At 49.0% G+C, this 21,355-nt stretch overlaps 1 protein-coding gene and 1 pseudogene across 5 annotated transcripts in view; one reads left to right on the top strand and one right to left on the bottom strand.

The window, feature by feature from the left end:
- The window catches only part of LOC308501168 (heterogeneous nuclear ribonucleoproteins A2/B1-like), a 1,697-nt pseudogene extending 999 nt beyond the window's left edge, over positions 1-698 (top strand). The window contains exon 2 of the transcript in view: positions 70-698. The product of the transcript in view is annotated as a heterogeneous nuclear ribonucleoproteins A2/B1-like (transcript). The remainder of the gene's footprint in view (positions 1-69) is intronic.
- The window catches only part of GNB1 (G protein subunit beta 1), a 68,018-nt gene that overhangs the window by 31,342 nt on the left and 15,321 nt on the right, over positions 1-21,355 (bottom strand). The gene's annotated exons all lie outside the window — the stretch shown is intronic.

The raw sequence follows: 21,355 nt of genomic DNA, 5'->3' as shown, positions 1-21,355 counted from the left end.
AAATAAATAAATAAAATAAATAAAAAATAAAATAAAAAACAAAACCACGTTTTAAAAAAAAAAATGCAGTCTGCTGGATCTCAAAGAGGTCGTGGGGGTGGATCTGGCAACTTTATGGGTCTGGAGGAAACTCTGGAGGCAGTGGGGGTAACTTTGGTCGCGGTGGAAGCTTTGGTGGAAGAGGGAGCTATGGTGGTGGAGGTGGCAGCAGAGGTCATTACGGAGGAGGTGGTGGTGGCAACGATGGCGGTGGTCCTGGCTATAGCAGACGAGGAGGCGATGGCGGCGGAGGAGGGCCAGGCTATGGAAACCAAGGAGGCGGTGGATATGGCGGCGGCGGCGGTGGAGGAGGATATGACGGTTACAATGAAGGGAATTTTGGCGGCAACTAAGGTGGTGGTGGGAACTACAATGGTTTTGGAAATTATAGTGGACAACAATCAAATTATGGACCCATGAAGGGGGGCAGTTTTGGTGGAAGAAGCTCGGGCAGTCTCTGTGGTGGTGGTTATGGATCTGGTGGTGAAGTGGTGGATATGATAGCAGAAGGTTCTAAAAACTCAGCAGAAAAGGGCTACAGTTCTTAGCAGGAGAGAGAGCGAGGAGTTGTCAGGAAAGCTGCAGGTTACTTTGAGACAGTCGTCCCAAATGCATTAGAGGAACTGTAAAAATCTGCCACAGAAGGAACGATGATCCATAGTCAGAAAAGTTACTGCAGCTTCAACAGGAAACCCTTCTTGTTCAGGACTGTCACAGCCACAGTTTGCAAAAAGTGCAGCTATTGACCAATGCAATGTAGTGTCAATTAGATGTACATTCCTGAGGTCTTTTGTCTGTTGTAGCTTTGTCTTTTTCTTTTTCTTTTCATTACATCAGGTATATTGCCCTGTAAATTGTGGTAGTGGTACCAGGAATAAAAAATGAAGGAATTTTTAACTTTTAAATATTTGTGTAGTTCAGTTTTTCTACATTTTAGTACAGGAACTTTAACAAAATGCAGTTTTGAAGGTGTTTCCTTGTGAGTTAACAAGTAAAGAAGATCATTGTTAATTACTATTTTGTATGAATTTTGCTAAAGTTAACTGTAAAGAAACACCTGCTGACTTGCAGTTAAGGGGAATCTATTCTCCCCATTTCCAAACCATGAAATAAATGGGCTCTGACATGTGGAGAGAATAGACATTTGTATGTTTGCAATGTGTGTTTTAGATAAATAGAATTGGGTGTTTAAATTAGCATATTTGTGACTTCAATAGCACTAAGATTTACCTTCAAATGAAAAATCTCAAAATTCAAAAAAAAAAAAAAATCAGTCAGTCAATCCAAGCCCTTCAGACCTGCTGAGGCCACACAGGAAGGGCTGCTTTAATTACTTCAGAGCCGAACTTCACACATAATTGACGCAGTGTAAAAAACCAGAAGGGATGCCTGAGGGGACAACAGTGGTGGGGACACACAAGGTGCCAATACCCCTCAAGGCTGGGGAGGACCCTCTGTCTTTGCACTCACTTCCTGACACTGCTGGCTTTCCACAGAAGCTGCTGTTACTGGCCTCTCATCTCTCACACCCAGCCGATCTGAACAGAACCTGCTGGCTGGAGGCAGGGGGTGGGGGAGAGGTCATGCACCCGGGGTCCAAGCCTGGCTCTCTCCTTGCCAGGCAGCCTCCACTGCGTCCCTAACCTCTGTGCCTTCGGTTTGGGGTCTGAAAGTGGAGACAGTAATAGTGCCCAGCTCACATGCTATGAGGGTTCACTGAGGAGCCACCCAAGGCCCTTCAAACCCGCCCGACGCAGAGCAGATACCCACTAACTAACTAGGACGTGGTACCAGCGCCCTATGAGGGGCTCCACTCAGTGACCCGAAAGACAAAGCCACCCGCCCCATTTGCCCAGTCAGGGGAGAAATCAAGGACATGGCAAGAGTGGTGGCCAGCGGAATACAGGGCTTGGCCAGGTGGAGTGGAGTCACACAAACAATGTACAATTTGATACATTCTGGGGCGCCTCTGACAACCCCCAAGTCTTCTTGTGCCCCTCTACAGCCCCCCCACCGCGGCCACTCACGTGCTGTCACTGACACTAGTGTGCACTTTCTAAAGCTACACGTACACGGACGCGACAGGACACACTTCCCACGGTCTGGCTTTGTGCCCAGCATGCCCGTTCCAAGCTGTCGTGTCCGTGGGCAGTCTGTGGGGACCCCTGCTGCTGCAGCACCAATGGCCAGCGTGTGCTTCATAAGCTGTTTTTAACGCGGCTGCACCCCAGTGCGTGCGTGAGGCCCATACTCAAAGGGCCGGTGTTCCTCACTTGTTCTGGGTACAAATCAGCTCAACAGTCACAAAGGGGTAGTGGCGGGACCTGCGAACCAGCAGGTGGCTTTTCACTCTCCTCACTGGTCTCTAAAGGAGAAGTTTTCCATTTTTTTTAAAATTTACTTTTTATTTATTTTTAATTTATTGGGGAATACTGGGGGACAGTGTGTTTCTCCAGGGCCCATCAGCTCCAAGTTGTCCTTCAGTCTAGTTGTGGAGGGCGTAGCTCAGCTCCAAGTCCAGTCGCCATTTTCAATCTTTAGTTGCAGGGGGCGCAGCCCACCATCCCATGTGGGAATTGAACCAGCAACCCTGTTGTTCAGAGCTCATGCTCTAACCAACTGAGCCATCCGGCCGCCTGAGAAGTTTTTCATTTTGACCCGGTCCTATCTACAAGTGTTCTCTTCTGGACTGTGTCTTTGAAGTCACGATAAAGGAATCTTCACCGAACGCAGTCTCAGTGATTTCCCATATTTTCTTACAGAGGTTTTCTAGTGTCAGGCTTTACATTTAGGTCTATGATTCCCTATGAGTTCATTTTTATCTGTGGTATCAAGTTCACCTGTTGTATACCATTTCCAATTGTTCGAGCACCTAATTCATTCAATTTAGTTTTGCTTTTTAATTTTTAAATTATTTCAACTTACAATGAGTTTCATAAATACAAAGAGTCGTTTACCTTCACCCCAATAAGCCCTATCACTCCCACTTTATACAGACAACTGGGGATGTTTTCTGGGTCACGTGGCCTTACCTTTACCTGTATCATCGGCTGATGGTCCAATGACGATTTGATTTGGAAAGAGGGCTCTTTTGCTTTCTAATAATGAAAGAAGCTGGAGAAATGCTGCTCTAAACTAGAAAGAAAGCCACAATCACTGGGACCTTAACCCTTCCCGCTCAACAATGGATGGAGCCTTTTAAGAAAACACCCTTCTAGGACCAACGTGTTCTGAACACCGACTTTGGGCTTAAAAGAGATGAGCAAAATTAGGTTATTTTTTTAAAAAAAAAAAACCTTGAAGAAATTTAAACACTGGACTTTAAAAACCGATGTGGATTAATTATATCGAAATTACCTTAGTTCAGAGGTGCTCCTGGTCTGTCTCCAACACATGTTAAGCTGGTTAGCAAAACAGAGAGGAGGCTGTACGTGCATTCGGGCTGCGGGGGACACTCTCCCCACATTTTAGGGGGCATGTAACTCCACCCTTCCCCTACTCCCATTTCTTGCCACAAATCAACTTAGTATTTAGTTCTTCAGTGTGGAGAAAAATAAATCTAATCTCGATTTCTTTTTAAAAATCCTAGAAATGCCTCAAGGAAAATACCGAGTTAAACTGACAAGTATCGAGAGATGGGGTGTTTAGAATCCTGTTACCAGAAAAATCACAGTAACAATAAAAACAAAATCCACCGCAATTTAAGAAGCTTCTCAGAGTAATCTCATAGATCGTCCCATCTGACACAGAGAAGGTACCATCTGATCTCAAAGCCCTGGCCACCTGTTTCCTAGGTGTGGGCGGGCAAGTCTAGGTGTAGGAAGGACATTTCCAACCCACCCCTCCACCCCACTCCTGGAAGTGGTCTGCGGGGCGGGAGCAGCAGACGTCAGAGCACAGCCAAGAGGCGTTCCTCTAGCCACACTGCAGCCATACAAACATACATGTAATTCTACACTGCTTCTAAAGTACCTGCTTGTTCTTTCCCAGGAACTATTGAGTTTCAAACATTTAAGTACGTCTCTGTAATCTCCCAATCAAACTCCGTGAAAAAGCCACTCTGGACGTCCTACAGGTTCCAACCGCCTGCTGGTTAGCGCTGTTGTGAGTCTACAGCCTCACGTACACATTTCCAGTCTGCAGGGCAGGGCGGCATCAAGAAGCTGAAGGTCCCCTGGCTGCCCTGTGCAGTTTTCCTTTGGAACTGTGCCACTCCTGTTGTCAGCAGACGCACGCTTCTCTGGCAGAAGTGGGTGTGGAGGACAGCTTGTCTGAGGTAGGATACGCGCCGCACCCCGGGCCTCTGCCTTCCCCAGCTGTGCCAACCAAAAACGTCTCCAGATACCACGAGACATCCCTGGGGCGGGGCTATATGGGCCCCAGGTGAGAGCTACTCATTTCAAGTGACTGTCACAACCAATCCCCTAATACACAAATCCTTTCAAGTATTTTCCACATGAAGAGACAGGGAGGAAAATCAAAAAAGCAAGAAAACTGTATCATAGTTTGTTCTGATTCCAATGCCTAGATTGCCTCACGGCTCGAGACATGAAACAGACTTCAGAGGAAGGCAAGCGGGAGCGGACTGGCCTCGAGGAGCATGTCCCCAAGGGCCAGCTCCCAGGGGTGGGCGTGCTGGGAGGAGAGTGCTGAGAGCGCCATCACACCCACTCGGCCTGGCTTCACTTGCAGAGCTGCCGGGACTCAGTGTTGCTAAAAACAAGCCCCCAGTGAGGCTCTTGTGCTGCGCACGCAGCGCCAGGACAACAGCACCCCCCGGCCTGGGCAGCAGTGCACATGGCCGTGACCCCAGAGCGGGAGGACCGCCCCTACAGAAGCGCAGGAGCCCTGTGGCCCCGCCCTCTTGTCTGCTGCGCATGCCCAGCGCCCGGCTTCCAGACCGGTCCCTCGCAGGACCAGCACTGCTCAGGGTACCTGCCTCTAGTCGCTCCAGCCAGCCTACTCGAGACACCCCGTGGCTTTAGTTATTTAAGCCATTTATGGGTCACATCCCCCGAACATCCATCCATTCGCTCAGCGAACACGTGTCCCTGCCTGTAAGGGAAGACGCCGGCCTGACGCTGGTCTCCCAGCACAGGGGGGATGGGAGGGGGCTGGACCAACACAAACGAAACTACCCAAACCCAACACAGCTGGCTTCACGGGGGCCTGTGTGTTTTCCGGGGAAAGTCCTGGAAAGACACGCGGAGGTCAATGCGCAGCCCAGGCCAACGGCCAGGGCAGGACCCAAGGCTCAGGGAGGAAAGGCCAGGAGGAGTGCACGGCCCCTGCGGGGGTGCGGGGGGTGGGGGGGGAAGGTGAGCGCGTGCAGCTCTCACCTGGCTGGGCCTCCCGGACCACAGCAGAGGTCACCTGACCAAGGAGGGCAGCTGTGCTGGACTCGTGAGCCCATCTCAGCGACCGCAGGCATGGCGCTGCACTTCGCCAACGTGTCCTGTTCCCATATTTGTATTAGGTTAAAATCGTAGGAGCAATTTCCAAAGATGGAATTATGTCAAAGATTCGGTTCCTTTTTAAGGCTCTTGACAAAATCCACTGAGCACACAGCTTGTTAATTGAGCGATATGAAATGCTAGTGTGATCCAGTTTTTTGTACATCTACATTCTGGTGCGTCATGAGGCTCCAAGTGTCAAAGTCTAGTATTTGCGTGAGTATTGTTATTTTAGTATTTTCCAAAATCTAAAGATTGACTCCCCTTGAGACATCTAAAGAATTCCTTTACCAGCTGCAAAGTGCTAATCCGGAAAGGTGTACTTGTTGGGGTGACTCTTCCATCAGCACAACCAGCACAGCCCCCGGCACCAGCAGAGCAGCACACACAGGGCGTCCCTCGGTCCTCACCCCGTTCAACGTGCAGTCATTCGTTTCACCATGGGCTTTAAGGGGTTTCACTGTAAGCCCTTCGGGGGGGCTGTGCACATGCAACACACACATTTCACCTTTCTAAGCCCTGGAAAAGGCTGAGTTCCAGAACACATGTGTTTGGCATACAAGGTTGGGGGCCTGTAAGAGACAAAGTAAACTTCCTTCTGAATAATTCTCTAGTACAAGACATTCTGAACAAGTAGAATGTGAAATGATAATGTGGAGGTCCCCTAGTCAAATTTAGGACAATCTGAGGGTAAAAAGAAATAGTAATTGTAACAGAATATATCTTATTGAAAAAAAATGAACACACAAGTACACAAAAACACTCAAATAAATAAAGAAACAAGAGGAAAGGTAAAGTTTCTGTACAGAGGACTGCAAATGAACATAGGAGGAATGCAGCTTTAGAAAACCATGATTTGGGGGCCTCCGGAGCAGTGACGGACGCAGGTAAAGACCACCAGTGGATCTAAAGTCACTGGGTGAAAGTGTGTTAAGTACAAGACAGCTGCGAGGTCAGAGATGGCTTCTTCATTTAAAAATGGAACCATTATGGGGCGGCCGGATGGCTCAGTGGGTTAGAGCTCGAGCTCTTAACAGGGTTGCCGGTTCAATTTCCACACGGGTCAGTGAGCTGTACCCTCGACAACTAGACTGAAGGACAACGACTGATGGGTCCTGGAAAAACACTGCTCCCCACTATTCCCCAATAAAAATGTTTTAAATTTAAAAATATATATGGAACCGCTATTACAATTAAGAGAGGTGGACACCACCTTAATCAAGTGATGAAACTTGATTACCAACAACAGAACAATCCAATCTTGAGGGAACGTTTACAAAAATCCAGAATGTGAGGCATGACAAGAAACTGCCCTGAACTTGTCAAAGACGTCAGTGTCATGACAGAGAGAAAGGTGGGGAGACTGCTCAAGCCGTGGGAGCCGAAGGAGACAACCAGAGCGACGCTGCGTGCACTGTCACACCCTGGATCTGAGGACACGGCGGGGGGACGGGGGGACACCGAGGACATGTCAGTGTGGACTTGGGCTAGGCGTTACTGCGAGATGCTGAGGTTCTCGGGCACCATGACACACTGTGGGCATGTCAACAACGGCCCTTGTTCAGGAGGCAGCACGCTGAGCTGTGAAGTATCAGGAGAAACGCTTTCCCAGAAAGCACATCCAGAGAGAGAAAGAGAAGAAAAGGAGGCCCCCAAACGTCACAAATTACTACATCCTGGTGAAAGGGACAGAATGTTCACTGACCTAATCTTTAAACTTTCTGCAGCTTCAACTATTCAAAATTACAACCTGGGGGAGGGGAAAACTAAAGTCAAAATGGGCTAATCTAAGGTTTTGTAAAATACACCTTTGAAGTTCTCAAACAAAAGATGGGATAACTTGAAGTAACAGGCAGAGAAAATTACTGTCTTTTGTAATTACTTCTTGACTTTGCCACTGACCAATACAGTAAGAAAAGGCTTCTTTATTCTTTAGTAGCTAAAAAACTTGGCACACAGTATAGTCATGATTTAATGACGTGATCGACGCATTTTGATTTTTCAGAATGTACATTTAAAAATAAATAGATTAGTATTTCCCTTTCAATGACTTTTTGTTTGTTTTAACTGTTTAGTGTGATCTTCCTGGGGCTGACTGGAGGTTTCCAGTTTGAGCTTCAGAAAGGACCGACTTCCAGTTTCGTGGTGTACCACTCCGTGTTTTTCTCCCTCCGCCTGCTCTGAGCTCAGCCTGCTCTTCTCTTGCTGAAGGTGGAACAGACCTCGGAGACCTGTTTTCCTAGGAGCCTCGCGCTCTGCTCTGAGTTCCCCAAGGCACCGATTTCACTAGGCCCCACCAAAGCGGTTTTTTTTTCACTTTCTTCTTTTTTTTTAAAAAAGATTTTTATTGGGGACCAGTGTGTACTTCCAGGACTTTTTTTCCCCAAGTCAAGTTGTTGTCCTTTCAGTCTTACTTGTGGAGAGCGCAGCTCAGCTCCAGTTCCAGTAGCCTTTGCTAGTTGCAGGGGGCGGAGCCCACCATCCCTTGCAGGACTCGAGGAGTTGAACTGGCAACCTTGTGGTTGAGAGCCCACTGGCCTATGTGGGAATTGAACCGGCAGCCTTCGGAGTTAGGAGCATGGAGCTCTAACCGCCTGAGGCACCGGGCCGGCCCTGTTTCCACTTTCGTTCTAGTTAAAATCTTTTCAAAGTTCCCGCTGATGTCATCTTTGACTTGTTTAGTTTCCAAATATTGGGGTGCTTCCCAGATCCTGCGCCATGCCAGGCACTGACTTGGAAGCGCCGTGTCCCAGCTCCCAGCACGATCATGGCGGGTCTGCGTAGCTCACTTCCTTCTATCTCAACAGCAGGTCCCGTGTTGTGCATGTCCTGCTCTTCTGTGGATGGAGCAGCACAGCAGAGTGAGGCCGCGGCGAGGAGTGCCCAGGCTGGCCGCAGGCGAAGCCAGTCCAGGCTCTACTGAGCTGCGGCCGCGTTGAACCCTCGGCGCACACAGGCTCTGGCCCCTCCAGTGGGAAGCTGCCTCACCGCCACAATGCGCGGGTCTTCCTCAGAGATGGGGCCGAGGGAGCGCGGACTTGTCCCTAGTGCTACAAGCCACCCACTGGCTTCTGCTCCAAGTCCCCGTGAGGATGAAAAGAGCCCTCACTCTACTTGGCAGAAAGCTGACCGTTGGTTAGGGGCACCGACAGGAGGTGCGGGCTCCCCAGTTACTTTCGGTGCCACAGCGTACACACAGGTGCTCCGGGCCAAGAACACACCGGGCCGTGACCCTATTTCCCACAGTTGGGGCCCTGCTGCGCTTTCACTGAGCGTCTCCCGGTGCCACCTACAGGTTCTGGACGAAATTCTCGTGGGCCTCTAGACGCCACACCTCCCACACCCAGCGTGACCCCACACGGCTGTTCCGCCTCAAGCTGTGACGAAGCAGGCTCCATGTGAAGCCGTGCCAGGGGACAAGAGAGGCACATGTGCTCTGGCTCCTACATGCAATAGTTTGGGCTAACCCTAATTACCAAATAATAAACTTCTAAACGTGTTCCATTGTTTTTAAAATTATCCCGTGTTTTCTTGTGTTCGTTAAAAATCTGTTTTACACACTTGACTGTGGTTTATGTACAGGACCCAGTACATCCCTCGGGGTAAAGTCAGGTTGGAACTTCCGTATGTTTTGCAGACGGGTAGGCAACCACACAATATGCCCTGAAAAGATATCCAGCTTTCTCCCAACGTGGGTTTTGCCCAGGTGACAGCTCAACTTCTGCAGTAAAAAAAGCAACTTTGCACCAAGCACTGGCGTGACTGTGGGACACTAGACAAGTCTTTGGAGCAAGAACGAGGAAACTCCTACACGGGAAAGTGTGCAAAACCGCCACAGGCTCCAAGCTTCCAAATCACTCCAGAAATGAGGCACAACGGAAGCCACACTTCACAGCCCCGACAAGTAGAACCAGCTAAGTTTCCAGACTGAGCCTGTGTACCAAGGGCCCAGCATAATGGACAGAAACCAGCACCAAGATACATCCCAGGTCAGAAACCCAGATGAAGAAACTGGTGCTATTTGCAGGCTCTAGAACCAACCAGCACCACTGGAAGCTGGAAGGAAACTAATTCCAACAAGAATTCTATACTCAACAACATTACCAAGTGTAAGACCAGAAAGGAGAGGACAAGGTCTAGGAGCTCCCCGAGGATCTTATCCCCCAAAGGGGAGGGAAGAAGGGGGGTATGAGGAAGACATCACATCCAGGACTCAGGAGACTCGGCTTCCTTCCTCCTGTCCTTGTCTAGTCCTTCTGAGGCCCCTCACTCTGACCGCCACCAGGCAGGAGGGGGGGTCCCCACAGCACCTGGCTGCGACCCCGCTCTAAGCCCTTTGCCTACTGTTTATCTAAGTCTCAGGACAGTGTAACGAGTAAGCGCTGAGCAGCCCCATTCTGTCCCGGGGAACTAACCTGATCCATTCCAAGCCACCAAACTAGGTTTAAAGGCAGAGCTTCAAAACAGATGTAGGCCGATTATTTTTAATCAACAATAAAATGTATCAAGTGCTTCTATATGCCAGATACTATGTTGCTAAGTGCTTCATTCTCCCTCTGCTCAGAATGCCCTTTGCCCTCTCCTCCCCTCCACCAGGAAACACCACTCAACCTCAAAGCCAGAGCCTAAATACATGTCTTCATTAAGCCTTCTGACCATCCTCTCCCCAACCAGCCACGCCCCCTCCTGTCCTCTGGCTCCATTTCTGTCTTCTGTCCCACCAGGCAGTAAGGACTGGATCCGTCTTCATAGCTGCTTTGCATTTTTTTCTTGGTGGCAGTGTGTGTGTGTGTGTGTGGGGGGGGTTTCTTTAGCTTCTACACCAGCTATTCTAAGAGCTGCCCCACTGCCCGTCCTCCAAGCCCCAGTCTTGGGACGGTCCGCGGGCTCCTGGCAGCGTGTTACACTACACCACGCCATCTTCCCCACCACCAACCCCGTCACAGCTGACAGAGCAGGGGTAGGTACCCAGCTCCCATCTGACCAAACAAACTCTACCCCCAATAACATGGAACTGAGACCAGGAGTGCGACAGGCTCCCCAGGTCTGAACGGGAGACGCGTGGAAGCAACGCCTGGCCGCCCCCCACACCCTGGGGAGTGCACTCCTCATTCCCACCCCTTCCCAGCCCCTCTACATTCCAGTCCTTGTAACGAATTCTTGTTTCCTTAATCTAGAGCTTCAGTCGGTTTGTTTCTTGCAATCAGATAATCCAGATGAAATTATCCATGCACTGTCCCGTACCGGTACTGAGCACCCATTTCCTAGGTGCCTGCAAGTAAGCTTACGGCCTCAGCAGTGGTGTGAGGGGCTCCCCAATTCCCACCGGTCTTATTTTCCAAGCACACGTCCTCTGCCGCCAGTCAATACCCACCATCTCCCACCTGGATGAGGCAATAGCCACACCTCAGCCCTCCTCTTACTTGGCCGAGGCACCTCTCACTTCCTCCTTAGCCCCTCTGACTGGTTTAGGGCACACCATTCCTTAAGTTAGCCCATCTCTGTCATTCCCATTTCCTGACTGCATCCCAATTCCTAGAGTCCTAAACTTTGCAGTGCCCTGAGGGTTCAACCCCTATTTACCGGCTTCCCCTTTCCAACCCACTAATGGTCGTGTCACCACCCTCCTCAAGCAGGGACTCAAGAATCCCCCTCCCAGCAAGCCGCCACTCAACTGTGTCTCTGCCCACAACCACACTTTGCACACCAGCCCCTCTACCACCCGGCTCCTGCCCGGCTCCTTCCGGCTCTCCAGCTCTGCCTAGCCTACTATTTATGACTTGCGCCCCCACCCCCAGCTTTCCCTTCCCACCCATCTCACTCGGCGCTGCCGTAAGCACTGCCCGAGTTAGCCTCTGGAAGGACAGCTCTGACATCAACTCCTCTGCTCAAATCTTCAAATGCTCCCCTTGCAGCAGAAAACCAAGCTTTGCAGCCTAGCCTAATTTAAAGCCCCTATATACTTCCAGGCACCCTCCCCCAGCATTCTGACCCATTAAGTCTGAGGAGGCCCAAAAATATATACACAACACTCCAGGTGGCTTTGGGGCTCTCTGCCAGATTTAGACCAAGATCTGATCCTGACCACTGGTATGTGAGACAGAAATCCTAGAAACAAAAAAGTATCTCTGCCTGGAAGAATTAAAGACAATTTTAAAAAGCAAATATTCTCCCACAGTCAAGAAAAAAAGACATGCTTCCCCAACTTACAAGCTGAAGACAATGAATGTCCTATTTCCTGTAAAACCTCAAAACACGGAAGGCATCTGAATGGCAAGTGTTTCTACAACTCAGATTTTAAATCGTTTGGATTTCAAATGGGAACTGGAAAGAAGCAAGAAGAAAAGACTCCATGCCTTCGGACTGCTCAGAATCACTCTGCCCTTCCCAGAAAGCTCGGCTGAGGCCTGGGTTTACATGTCACTGTTAGGAAAGCATGTTGCCAGCCTCTTCTTGTGCCGGGCAAGGCCTGGGTTTGTATTAATGAGCCCTCGTGCATTCACTCAACAAACACATAGCAAGCATCTATTCCATGCCAGACACTGCTGCGTGGGGTTCCGCAGTGAACAAGACACGAGTCTTGCTGTTAGGGAGCTTTCTTTCTAGACAAGGAGGGCAGAAGGAAGCAATATGAGCACTTAATTGTCACACACCAGGTGCTGTCTTTGTTAAGAAAAAATAAAATTGGGTGAGAAGCTTAGGTTGGGGGGGGCAGGACGGGGTCTTTTATCAAAGGCGTTGAGAAGGCACAGTGACATCTAAGCAGAGTTCCGGGGACACAGACAGGCAGGAGTGAAGTCCCCAGACACTGACCTGTTCCTGCTACTCAAGTTCCTTGCCTGCTAAAACTAAACGCTAAGAAGCCTTGCCACTTCTTACATCTGGATGTGACAGGAAGTTGACAAGTTAACTTTATTTTCTCCATTCCTGATCGCTAGTCCAACTGCTATCCCTCTCTTAAATGAAACCTAGTTGGTACAAAAAAGCTGTGGTGAAAAAAGGAGACCATATCAAAGAAGCTGAAGCAGAAAAGAAACACAAAAATATGCTTTAAGGAGGATCTGTACATTTCCTTTTAGTCCCAGATTTTGCTTCCTATTTAAGCTTTAAACAAAAAATAATATTCCTTGATCAAAGAATCACTAGTCATAGGAGTTCACCAAGAAGCTTACTGAATATAAGAAAATCAGGCTATAATCACCAAAATTCCATCCAAGTTATTGATTACTTAGGAATGAATAAAAAGCACTGACTGCTCCCCACCCCATAGTAGGAATAATGGACACTGGGTCCCAGTGAGGAAAACATGGCTGCTGTTTGCTCACTTGGCCGCGATGGGGAGGACACAGCTCTGCGCAAACGGCCGATGGGAAGCCCCTTAGCCTGCAAAGTGGGGTAAGAATCGGGAGCTAGGGACGGGGGTTATGAGAGGAGAGCACCTAGCACAGAGCTCAGAGCAGGACGGCCTCCAGCCTGCCGCATGCCCACGGTCTGCGCAAAGCGGCCTCCCAAATATTTATTCACTTTAATGAAAGGTTTGTCCTCCTCCCAATCCTACCTAATGTAGAAATTAATAATTTGGTGATGTGTTGGGATGATCAAGAATGTAACTTCTGGGGTGGCCAGTGAACTCCGTTGGTTAGAGCACGGTGCTGGTAGCACCAAGGTTGCTGGTTTGATCCCTGCATGGGCCACTGTGAGCTGCGCCCTCCTTAAAAAGAATATAAATTCTGACAACAGCTGGTTTTCCTTTTAAAGCCCCAAAAACCATTAATGCAGAAAGAACAGGAATGAGGCTCACGTACTGTTGAGCCTTCTGAGGAAAGTCCCCAGAAAACAATGACACGGTTGACATTCAAGAAAGGCAGGTCACTGCACAGCACATTCTGCTTTTGTATTTTCACTGGATAAATAAATTCCTTGTCTAATTATCTGTTTCAAAGTCTGTTCGCCAATGAAAAACCTTACAGGAAAAAAGAAATTTGATATTAACAACTGCATCTTTTGGGAAATGGTTACTTCTGGAAATGAAAAATTAAAATGGCTCCTGATCCCCGCCCCGCCAAAAGAAAATTTTAACTACTCTAATCAAGGCTCTTCTGTTTGCCAAGAAGAGAAAACCCCACAGGGAAGTTGAGAGAAGTGACAGGTTCCTGGAGAGGAGGTGGAGAGATGTGACAGGTCCGAGGACAGGAGGTGGGGAGATGTGACAGGTCCCAGGACAGGAAGTGGGGAGATCCGACAGGTCCCAGAACAGGAGGTGGGGAGATGTGACAGGTCCGAGGACAGGAAACACATAGGCCCTAGGGCTTATGGAAGTGGAAACAGGAACCAAAACCCAGCCTGGGCTGGTTCTTGGTGACCTTTCTGTTTTCCTGGGTACACTTTATCCTTCTACCACCCCTTTCTTAACAAACCACTGTCATCTTCTGCATGGTCCAAAACTGCCTATAATTCCATACCCTAACTACCATCCAATGGCACCTGTGTCTCTGTTTCTAGAAAGAATTCTGCACCAGCTCGCTTGCCACCCTTGGCGAGGTGGTCCATCAGCTGTGGCACAGGAGAGGACGGACTATGGTGGGTTTCTAGAATGGAACATGATAGGCCAAGCAATGACTGGTATTTTAACACAGTAGCAAACTTCTCTTTTAAGTTACATTAAGCATTTACCTCTTTGGCACTATCTATTTGAAAAGGATGAGTCATACAGTATACATGAATTCAAATAAACAGCTGACCCCTGAACAGCATGAGTCTGAACTACAGGGGTCCACTTATCCATGGATTTTCCTCAACTGACCCGTGCAATTCAAACCCGTGTTATTCAAGGATCAACTCTGCGATCAGGAATCGCATGTGGAGGGCTGATGGCAGTTATTCGTGGATTTTCAACTGAACTGGAGGTTGGCGCCCCTAACTCCTGCATTGTTCAAGGATCAACTGTAAATCAAGCAATAATTCAGTTCCCAAAATTTATGGTCAACAGATACATTGTGGCCCTAAAAATAAGACAACTGCAAAATCTTTAAAATTTTTTTCCTTTAAAAGCATTCAGGGGCCCGGTGGCTCAGGCAGTTAGAGCTCCGTGCTCCTAACGCCGAAGGCTGTCGGTTCGATTCACATGGGCCAGCGGGCTCTCAACCACGAGGTTGCCAGTTCAATTCATCACTTCCCTCAAGGGATGGTGGGCTCTGCCCCCTGCAACTAAAAAACCGCAAATGGACCTGGAGCTGAGCTGCGCCCTCCACAACTAAGACTGAAAGGACAACAACTTGACTCGGAAAAAAGTCCTGGAAGTACACACTGTTCCCCAATAAAGTCCTGTTCCCCTTCCCCAATAAAATCTTAAAAAAAAAAACAAAACTGAAATAAATAAATGAATAAATCAGCATTTAGCACTATCTTATCCACTTATCAAAAATAGGAGAAAGGGCCATGGCCAGAATCAGACAACATCTAATAAAGGGAGTCACTTGTTATTTTGACAAATCATCACTTATGCTTTCAGTGCATTTGTCACATTTGTCAAGAAAAACTGATAGGCTACTTCTCAAAGTCCATTTTTAAGTAGAATTTCTGAGATGATGGATTTCGTGTTTCACACGAGCCACACTGTGAACGCTAAGACTCCTGGTAGTGGATATCCACTAGTGTTTCCTGCATGTCCTCTAACTTCCCCTCTGGTGACGGACAGCATGGAAATGACTTCACTTTCATTGCCGGAAAGGGAACGATCCCTCCTCCCATCCTCACCCAGGGACTTCCAACAGGCAGGCCCCCTTTCCCGTGGGAACACACAGCCACCAGGCTGCAGTGACAGTTCAGGGAGACTGAGTCTCTAACAGCCCAGCTCCCAGACTGCGCGGCGAGAGGCCTGGGACACTGGAGAAAATTCACAAGACACCACTCGACACTTTCAAGTTGAGTCGAGCACAGAGACAGCAGACACACCAAGGGAGCGGCCAGTGAGGTGGCTCCCAGTTCCACCAGCAGGTGGCGCTGTTCCCTTCGCGATGACATCACATCTGCACAAAACTGGCTTTTCAGTGGTTACTTTGATTTAAAAAAAAAAAAAAAAAAAAGCTCTGCATGAAAATCAACAGGAACAGGAAATGAGTCTGCCGGTACCCAGTCCGATTCTGAAGTCTGAAAAGCTGCACAGCCCATTAGTTAACAACAGTGGTTTATTTACGAAAATAAAAATAGTTTCCTTCAATTTATGGGTATTCCTTTTTCCAACAGCTACTAGGTTCTTAAGACATAAACACTTAAGTCGTTTGGACTAACGACGCGGTGACGGGAACCCCGGGTGTCTGTTTTGGCCTAGGGACACTAACGATGCCCTCAATATGGGGATCTTTGCACGAAGACTCAAGTCTGGACCTTCTGGGGAGGGTGGGAGCGGGGGCTCAGCGCCAAGTCCGCACCTGTGTCGCCCGCATCTGTGCCGCCCGCACCTGTGTCGCCCGCGCTGTAGACGCGGCTGGAACGCAGGACAATAAACTAAATTCATCAAGAGGAACCGACTTCCTAATCTGGTGCTCCCAGAACAAAACCCAAGAGGAACTCAGGAACTGTTTCTCCAAAGCCACGTCCCCGGGAGAGCAGGGCGCCGGGCTCCTGAGGACAGGTGCACCTCGGGGGCTTCGGCCCGCGGCGCGGGTGGGGCGGGAGGCGGGAAGGGGAGGCTGCACAGAGGCACCGCTTTCCGGCCCCGTGTGAGCTGGCGCGGGGGACACGGCGCAAGGCTGAAGCCTTGAGGGCTTTGGATGGCCCCTGGAGCAGTGCAGAGAGCCTGGGCACCCCCCGGAGGGAAGGCCAAGACACAGCCCTGCTGGGGTGTTGTGCCCCAATGCAAAGCCGGCACCTAACCCCGAGGAAGCCAAGAGCGCCAAAGTGAGGGCCGCCCTCTAATGACGTCCCGCTCCCTCTAGGCTGTTCCAGGTTCAAGAACAAACAGCCCATGTTCCTGAACTGACTGGACCCCGATAGGGAGGAACAGCTCTAGAAGACATTACGGGGACAATCAATGAGGTGTGGATAAGGACACCGCACTGGATGAGTGTTCAATTCACTGATATGCACACATGAGTTGTGGTTACATAAAAACATGTCCGTGTTCTCACAAAACACGCACCCGGCATTCAGTGGTCGGGGGAAACTGATGGGAACCTTGCACTCGACTTCACAACAGACCCATGTATTTTAAATAAAGGTGGCATGGGCGTTAGGACAGAACCCTGGCAGTCATGTGGACGACACACCAGAAAATGAGCTCTTTCTCTGCCACCCCAACTGCCACACAGTGACTGCTGGGGACCTCTGTCCCCTCATTCCTGGGAGTACTTCCAGAGCTGCCCTTCAGATGCTGGTGGCGGGGAAAATGACCAGTTAAGACTGGACTGGGGGTGGCCGGATGGCTCAGTTGGTTAGAGCATGAGTTCTCAACAACAAGGTTGTTGGTTCAATTCCCACATGGGATGGTGGGCTGTTCCCCCTGCTACTAGATTGAAAACGGCGACTGGACTTGGAGCTGAGCTGCGCCCTCCACAACTAGATTGAAGGACAACGACTTGACTTGGAGCTGATGGGGAAAACACACTGTTCCCCAATAAAAATCAAATTTAAAAAGGGACTGGTCCATGCATGAGCCTCCAGAGGTTTGGGGGGGGGGGGAACCGCAGGCAATCAGGAAAGTGTGACAATAGTCTAAGTGGGAAGAGGCCACCATTAACTTCCCCTCACTCTGTGAGCCACATTCTCAGTCTTCTGTTTACACCCAACAGTGTAAGTAAGGCACTGCGTTTTTATGGAAGGAGAACCAATCAGCTTGACAGAAAGATAAACTAAGGGGAGCTAATGGGGTCTGTGGAATCACCCCTTGGAGACAGAGGAACACCCTGGATGGGATGCAGCAGAATTCGAGCTGCAGTGGACCAAGTCCACACAGAGCCTGCACACCGCCCCTCAACCCCCCCCCCCCCCGAGACGGTGCCAGGCCCCACACAACATGGGGTCTCCTGTGCACTGCAGTGTGCTGGGCAGCACCCCCGGCCTCTACCCACAAGATGCCAGTAGCACCCCCAACCTGTGACAACCCCAATGTCTCCAGACACTGCCTAATATCCCTGAGAACTCAGCCACTGTCTCTCTCTAGTCCATCAACACCACGAATGGGATGCGGGTTTTTGCGACGAATTGAACGAGTGACAGCTGGGCAGGCTGAGGGTGGTGTCCCTCGTGTCGGCTGAGGGACAGGAGAAGGCCACAGAGCAACAAGAACTAAGTAAGTGACAGATGCCACCGCATAAATTGTGCAGTAACTTCAGTGACGTTCAGGGTAACCTGACTGACATGAGGCCCTCGTTCCGCAGGGAAGCACACCAGCCGCCGAGCGGCCACCGGGAGCAAACACCACAGACACATAGGGATTTAACTGAAATCTGCCCTGAAGTGCCCACTTTCGAGACCTAACTGCCTTTTTACGGGTAGGCCCTCCTGCTGAAGTCCCGACCTCTTTCACACACTGCTGTCCACTTCGCTACAAGTTTTACAAATAAAACCAAAGGTTCCATGTCCTCAACAAGCTAATTGTTAGGCCCTCCCGAGCACACTGTCAAGAGGAATTCGCCTTCCAAGGTACTTCTAGTACATAAACACCCAAATTCCAAACACCACAGTAAGATTCCAAATGCAATTTAAATTGGGAGAATTGAGAAAACCTACTACTCTTCCTGCGTGTGGAATACCCCATTAGCGCAGTCTACGTCAGCACGTAACTGATAACAGAACAACTGTAACAGAGAACAAGACACAGGGCATCTTTCCTGTGGAGGCCAGGTGGTCGCGGCCCTGGGCCCTCAGTCCAAGTCCACTGCTTGCCCTCAGGCCTGCCCCTCTGCTGAGGAGGTGGCAAAGGTCGCCTCCTGGTTGAGAGGCCCAGGTAGCCAGTGCATTAGGCTTTGCAGGCAAATACTCCATTCTGTTAGAAATACGTAGTAACCACCAAAATATAAGCTCCACGAGGGCAGACAATGGTCAGGGACAGAATTGGGAGGCATGAGTAAACAGCTGGTGACAGTACTGGGAGGTCAGTGGCAGGTTCTAAAACCATTGAGATTTACAGGATGGAGTTGCCATACCGCTGTTAAAAAATTGAAGGTGACCCTTCTTTATTGTCACGAGACTACGACAATGCAGTAAAACGGGGGTGTGGGTGGGGCAGAAATTTCAGAATACATGTAAGTTTGGGGAAGATGGTATCATTTGATTCTTGTGTGAAAAATTATGCACTTATGTATCAAACAGAGTAGTCTATGAGTGACCTTAATTTAACCAAACCTGACTGATGAGCCTTTAGATTTATCCATTCATTCATTCCACAAATATTCATTGAGATGTATGTACTATGTTCGGGCACCCTTAGAGGAAATACTACCACGGAATAAAAAAGAAAGATCTCTGCCGTCAGGGAGCTTATATTCTAGTGATTACTGCCATTTTTTTTGTTTTTATACCAAAATTTCTAACAGACACTGTTTTTGATACTTTATGGCCTATGGCCTTAGGGTCAAACTAAGAAACCTTTTCCCCACACACCCCACCTCAAAGCTTGTAAAGTATTTTACCCAACATTTTTCTAATACTTCCATGTTTAATTTTCACATTTAAATCTTTAATCCATCCAGAGACTATATGTGCGGTAGAAAGCAGAATTTTCAACTTTGTATTTTCCAACAGATTACCAGTTGGTCCAACATCCATTCCCAACTGACCTAAAATGCTACGTTATCATGAACTAAATTCCCATAAACTTGTAACCATCTAGACAACTTTGTTCCACCCACCTATGCTGTACAGTGCTTTTCTGTTTGTCTAACAGAGCATTTCCTCCCTCATCTTTCTTTTATAGAACTGATTCCTCTCAAATATTCATTCCCCCAAATTAAGTGACATCTTGAAAACAAGCCAGTACAGGCAGGCAGGAAAACGGCCACCCAAGTTCGCGTTAGGCTCTTCAATGACATGTCAGCGTGCTCTTCATCTAGTTCTTCCAACCGACATAAGTGTTTTCCTCTTTATTAAAAAGAGAAAACTCTGAGGCTTAACAACCATTAAAAATGGCATTGGCCTACTTGCCTAAGAACTGAAAAAAAACGTGTATTTCTGAAGGTAGTTTCTATAAAGGAATAAGCTGTTTATAAAAAAGCAAACTTCTAAGGGCTCAGGGCTCTCCTCCTGAATCTCATCTGTTCTGACCGCTCACCATCTCAGACACGGGACTCAAATCACTGACTTCCGTAATCACACGAGAGCAGAGTCTCACTGTAAAGAACCATAAAGTTTATTTGAGCTAAACATTTAGGACAGGAGCTTAATTACAGGTGAGGGTCCCCCTGCCCACTCCCCACAAGGCTCACTGGGGGGTGTGAGGTCTTCCCCCCAGGTGGGATGAGGCAGCAGGAAGGCAGGGGCAGCACACAGGTGCTGCTGCTGCAGCCTTCCTACTGTCCCCGCTTGCTCAGACCCTCCCTCCACCCCCACAGGAATCCCAGCCATCTGTCACAGGAACAATAAGCAGGAAAGAGAGGGGTGGGAGTGAGAGGAACCTGTTTGTCTAATCACCATTAGTCTTCCCGTGGCTGGTTCCTCCTTTCTGCCTTTTCTTCCAGATGACCCAATTACCCTCAAACTATCTCCCCCAAAAATGTCCCCAATCTTATAATACGTTGACATGTATAAAACTTCAGAGTTACATATATCCAATTCTTCAGGGAATAAATAGCTAACCAGCAACTACTTATAAAGCTGCTTTCTTATACGTCTTAAGATTAAAAAACAAAGACTATCTTTTGTTTTGCTTGAAATCAAATCCCTCTCCCTCCCAATCAGAGCCATCTTTCTTAATCTCACCTGTCTCTTCCAAAACTTAAAATTCTGAGTTTATCAGGCACTTTGTGGAGACTGTAATGCATAGGAGAGTAAGGTACTGTTGGCTCAAAGCTAACTGGTTCAACCCATTCCTCAGATATACAACAAATGAACTTTTGTACTAGCTCAGACTGCTGTTTAACCTCGCAAGAGTTCATGAAGATGGGTTTATCTCGTGTCCCACGCCACAGCTCACTTGCTCACCTGGGGAGAGCAGCATGCTGATTAGGACAAATTTTGAAGCCGCGAGACCAGCTGAAATAGAAGGCGAACGCGAACAGCTGGAACCAATGACGGGACAGGCCTGTGGATCCAAAGACAGATGAGACCCTGCCACGCGGAAGGCTTTCTTTCAGCCTCCTGTTACCACCCCTCTACTGCACCAACTTCCTCTCCAGGGTGTTTGTCAACAGCAACTGTGCTTGCGTCTCTGTGGTGCAGGGACCAGCAGCAGCAGAGGCACCTGGGAGCTTGTTAGGAAAGCTGAGTCTGGATTTGCAGCTAACAAGACTCCAGGGGTTCAGTCACAGTCAGGTTCTGACACCACGCAAATAACTGCACTGTTCCCACACCACCCTCCGACTGCTGAGCCCCTCCGCTGCCCCCACATCTACACAGGTGGTCTCCGCTTCCTCAGCGGTCTTAGATCTGCTTTCAGGCCCCACCTGGTATGTGCCGTCAGTCCTCAGACCAAAGAGAACGTGCTCCTCAGCAGGGCTTCCTGAGGTTCATACCCTGCTGCCGTCCGTCTGTCTGTCTGTCCGGAACAGCTGCCCCTCCATCTCCTTTCAGACCTCTTAGGGCTGAGCACTCCACCCTGCTCTCACTCTGTCCCACGCGTAGGTACCATGAGAATTCACACACCACTTACGACCTCCAGACTGGGCTCCAGGCCAACACACTATGTGCAACACGTGTGCACTTGCTTG

This window comes from Rhinolophus hipposideros, assembly GCF_964194185.1.
Source record: "Rhinolophus hipposideros genome assembly, chromosome: 8".
Classification (NCBI taxonomy): Eukaryota; Metazoa; Chordata; class Mammalia; order Chiroptera; family Rhinolophidae; genus Rhinolophus; species Rhinolophus hipposideros.
This window is presented reverse-complemented; position numbering and strand designations above follow the sequence as displayed.